Source organism: Pteronotus mesoamericanus, unplaced genomic scaffold (assembly GCF_021234165.1).
Source record: "Pteronotus mesoamericanus isolate MK-2021 breed Mesoamerican mustached bat unplaced genomic scaffold, CSHL_Meso_final contig_50, whole genome shotgun sequence".
Classification (NCBI taxonomy): domain Eukaryota; kingdom Metazoa; phylum Chordata; class Mammalia; order Chiroptera; family Mormoopidae; genus Pteronotus; species Pteronotus mesoamericanus.
Genome location: NW_026555186.1, coordinates 29122124 through 29127436, shown reverse-complemented (window position 1 = coordinate 29127436; position 5313 = coordinate 29122124). Strand labels below are relative to the sequence as shown.

Genomic DNA, 5313 nt, shown 5'->3' with positions numbered 1-5313 from the left:
TACCCAACATAAATATCAGCTTTAAAAGAAAAAAGAAACTCCCCAGACTTTAGAAATGAAAATGGTATGTTAGGGAGAATGTAGTATGAGAGCTGTCTCTTGTTGTTAAGGAATCAAGCCAGGTTTTAAGATTTTCCTTCTTCTAACACTTTTGTGAAAGACAGAGTCCAGCCATAAAGTCTGTACACTTATACAACTTTTTAAATACTAAATTGCAGAAAGTTCTCTAAGAAATTCATAGTTCATTACAATTCAGGTAGCATAAATTTCCACATTAATTGTACTTTTAATATATTCTGTTTGTCCTGTATGCACAATTGAGTATAAAATATATATACTAATGAGTTAGAGATGCCATGTCTACAGGAAGGAAGACTTGAATGACTGTTGTTCTTACAACAGAACTCTAGCAATGAGGGCTGAAAATTACCCTGGGGAAGGTCTGAAAGCCGTTTTGGAGCCTAAATACTGTATCAAAAAGTCACATGAGCCCCATTTGGAGTGGGTGTGTGGGAATGGAGATCAGGCACAGGAACCACTGTGGGACATAGGCAATTCTGCAATAATAAACATAAATGATGTAGTGTAGTTCTTCCTAATTATTTGGCAACATCCATAGTTTTTTTTAAATTATTATTATGGAAGAAGAATGAAGAAAAAAACCACAAATCATCTCAGACTGCATCTTCAAATAAAGCAGCATTTTAAGATGGCAACCTTATATGTAGGATCATAAGTATTTGTTGCATAGACTTATTTCTGGCTATGACGATAAAACAGGGACCAAGTTTACCCTCCCTCCATTAATAACTAGAAAAGCAAATTAAATATATGGAACAACTATTTTCAGACACCAGACAATAGGTTCTCAGGACTGTCATCCCTAAAGGAAGGGAAACATGAGGGATGCAGTATTACCTCAATTTTCACCCTGGACGCACATTCCATACCGGGGAGCAGGGAAGGAATCTGAGACAGAGTTCAGTGGCATAGCTGACTGGAAGTAACAGAAATCAGAGTTTGTAGAGACTTATGTGGCTGGAATTTATGGAGCAGAGCTTCAGAAAGAGGAAGCTATATATAAAAGGAACATTGAGGGACACTTGAAAGTTTGCTAAATACTAAGACATGCATGAATAGGGTGAAATTCCACAGAACAGGAAGAAAGTGACTGGAAAGCTGTAAGCTGAACAATTCACAGAGCTCACAACAAAAGGGGAGACATCCAAGTTCCCGCCAGCTAGAGTGGAGAGTCCTTGCTGACCACTCAGAGCATTCAGCAGAGAACCCAATGCGCCATGCCTTAATAATAGGGTTAGATAATGCTTAGAAAAAGACTACTCCTGAAATAACTGTAAAAGCTTAAGAAAGAGTCTCTTAAAAGGATCTAGAGAAAAAGAACATAATAAATAGAGAGGAACAAAGATAAGAATGACAAAGTTCTCATTTTCTAGAAATCTAGAAGAAAATGGAGAGATATCTTCAAAGTGCTGAAAGAAGAAACTGTCAATTAATATTGAAGGAAAATATCATTCCAAAAATGAAGGTAAATAAAAGCTTTTGCAGACAAAGAGTAACTGAGAGACTTCATCACCAGCAACTGTACATTATAAGAAAAGTTTTAAAAGTTCTTCAAGTGGGAGGAAAATGGTATCAGTCAGAAACTTGAATATATACAAATGAATAAAAAGCATTACAATGGCAAATATGAAGATAAGTGTAAAACACATTTTCTTTCATTGCTTTTGAAAGATAACACTATAGCACAAATAATTACAGTGTATTGTGGTGTGTATGAAATATGCATAAATAAAATCAATGATAAAAATAGCATGAAGAATAGGAGGAAGTACATGGAAGTATATTATAAGATTCTTATGTTATATGCTATGTATAATATTATTTGAAAGTACACTGTGAAAAAAAGTACACTGTGATAAATTAAAAAGTATGTAAATGTAAGTATGTAAAAGTATTGTAAATGTAAGAACAACTACATGGAAAAGAAACAAAGAAATAACTAAAATGAGATGGAATAATTAATTACTCAATTAATGCAAAAATGCAGAAAAAGAGGAAAAAGAAATGAAGAGCAGATGGAAAAAATAGAAAACAAATATTAATGTGATAGACTTATATCCTACCATATAGTTATTTCTATTAAATTAATATAATTACTAATTATATTAAATGTAAATGATCTAAGCACTCTAAACCAAGTATATACTGTCTCAAAAATCTACTTTAAATATAAAGACATAGATTAATTAAAAACAAGAGGATAGAAAAAGACATACCATGTAACCACTAAATATAAGAAAGCTGGGTAGTTACACTGATATCAGAGAAAGTAGATTTTAGAACAAGATATACTCAAGAATAACAAGGGGCATTTTTTCATGATAAAGCAGTCAATTCATCTAGAAGATATAACAATCCTAAAAATGAATGTCCTCAATAGCAAAGCTTCAATAAACATGAAACAAAGACTAATAAAACTGAAAGGAGCAATAGACAAATTCACAATTATACCTGGAAGCTTCCACTTACAGCAATTGAATTGATAAAACAAAGGATCAATAATGATATAAAATGCTTGAAAAATACCATTAACCAAATTGGAATAATTTATATTTAGAACCCGCTGCCCAGTGACAGCAGAATGCATATTTTTAAATTTTTTAAAATTGTATTGATTGTTCTATTACAGTTGTCCCAATTTTCCCCCCTTTGCCTCCACCCAGCACCACCCATTACTTCAGGCAATCTCCACACCATTGTTCATGTCCATGGGTCATGCATATAAGTTCTTTGGCTACTCCATTCCCTATACTGTACTTTACATCCCCGTGACTATTCTGTGACTACCTATTTGTACTTCTTAATCCCCTCACCTCTTCACCTATTCTCCCATACCCTCTTCTCATCTGGCAACCATTAAAATGTTCTCCATATCCATGATTCTGTCTCTGTTCTTGTTTGCTTAGTTTGTTTTTTTGGTTCAATTGTTCATAGATAAGTATTTATTGCCATTTTACTGATCATAGTTTTGATCTTTTTTTTCTTAAATAAGTCCCTTTAACATTTCATATAATAATAATTTAGTGATGGTGAACTCCTTTAGTTTTTTCTTGTCTGGGAAGCTCTTATCTGCCCTTAGATTCTAAATGATATCTTTGCTGGATAGAGCAATCTTGGCTGTAGGTCCCTGCTTTTCATGACTTTGAATATTTCTTGCAAATCCCTTCAAGCCTGCAAAGTTTCTTTTGAGAAATCAGCTGATAGTCTTATGGGAACTCCCCTGTAGGTAACTAACTGTTTTTCTCTTGCTAGTTTTAAGATTCTCTCTTTATCTTTAACCTTTAGCACTTTAATTATGATGTATCTTGGAGTGGGTCTCTTTGCATCCATCTTGTTTGGGACTCTGTGTTTCCTGGGCTTGTGTGTCTAATTCCTTCACCAAAATATGGGAGTTTTCTTTCATTATTTTTTCAAATAGATTTCCGATTTCTTGCTCTCTCTCTTCTCCTTCTTTCAACCCTATGATGCAAATGTTGGACAACTTGAAGTTGTCCCAGAGGCTGCTTAAAATATCCTCATTTTTTTTTTAATTCTTTTTTCTTCTTGTTGTTCTGATTACTTGTTTTTTTGCTTCCTTATATTCCAAATCAATGATTTGGTTCTTGGCTTCACCCTCTCTACTGTTGCTTCCCTATAAATTGTTCTTTATTTCAATTAGTATATCCTTTGTTTCTGACTGGATCTTTTTTACGCTGGTGAGGTCCTCACTAAGTTTCTTGAGTATCCTTATAACCAGTGTTTTGAACTCTGCATCTGAAAGATTGCTTATCTTCATATTGTTAGCTCTTTTTCTGGAATTTTGTTCTGTTCTTTCATTTGGGGCATGTCTCTTTGTCTCCTCATTTTGGCAGCCTCCCTATGTTTGTTTGTATGTGTTAGGTAGAGCTGCTATGACTCCCTGTCTTGGTAGTATGGCCCTAATGTAGTAGGTGTCCTTGTAGGGTCCAGTGGGGCAGGCTCTCCTATCACCCAAGCTGGGAACTCAGGGTGTGTCCTTCCTGTGGGCTGAATACACCCTCCTCTTGTAGTTGAGCCTTGATTGCTGTTGACAAGTCAATGGGAGGGATTTACCTGTATGTCACTGTGCCTTCCAAGCTGCTACTCCAGTGCTGGAGCTCAGAGAGAGTGAGTCGGAGTAAGTTTGTGTTTGGGTTCTTTAAGGGGAATCACTTGTGACTATAGAAGTTTCTTCTACCAATTCAATCCCTGCTGGTTTTTGCAGCCAGAAGTTATGGGAACTTATCTTCTTGCCTCTGGAACTCTGGGCTGTGAGGCCTGGTGTGGGGCTGGGACTCCTTGCTCCTGAGAGATCCCTCCTGAATTTTTATCCACCATACATGGATATGGGACCAGCCTGTTCCACATCTCTGCTCCTTTTACCAATCTGGATGGATGTGGTTTCTTTAATTCTGTAGTTGTCAGACTTCCATTCAACTTGATTTCTGATGGTTCTGAGTGATGGTTAGTCTACAATTTAGTTGCAATTTTGATGTGGTTATTGGGGAGGCAAGCTGTGCTTGCCTACGCCATCATCTATACTGGAAGTTCTAGAATGTACATTTCTTCCAGTTGCACATGGAACATACACCAAGATGTACCACCAGCTAGCCCATTGATATTATACAAAGAATATTCTCTGACCACAGTGCACTTAAAGTAGAAGTCAATGACACAAATATTTGGAAATTAAATATATTTGGAAAATAAACATATATTTGTAATAACTCAAAAAAAGTCAAACCAATGATCTAACATTCCACTTAAGTCTAAAAATAAAAAAGCAAATTAAATCCAAACTAAAAAGAAAGGACATAATAAATATAAAGTGATAAATTAATAAGTAAGAAATAGTTAAACAACGGACAAACTCCATGAATCCAAAAACTGGTTTTCTGAAAGGTCAATAAAGATTGTAAACCTCTAGCAAAACTGACCAATAAAAAAAGGTAGCAGAAGACTATACTTTCAGGGATCATTTCTATAGTTCGTTACTCAAGAAGTTTCCTAAGCGAAATAAGCCAGGGGGCGAAAGACAGATACCATATGATCTCACCTATAAGCGGAACCTAACCAACAAAACAAAAATGCCAGGAAAATAAGACCAGCAACACTGAAAGAAAAAAGAAACCAAAAGAGACAAGAGGGAAGGAGGGAGGGGTGGGCAGGTGAAAAGGAAGGGAAGGGGCAAGTCAAGGAACACATAGCAAGGACTCATGGACAAAACCAAAGTGG

General features: G+C 35.6%; 1 pseudogene; it reads left to right on the top strand.

The window, feature by feature from the left end:
* The first annotated feature begins 5034 nt into the window (after nucleotides 1–5034).
* On the top strand, nucleotides 5035–5108 carry LOC129074760 (uncharacterized; annotated as a pseudogene).
* Nucleotides 5109–5313: the final 205 nt, after the last annotated feature.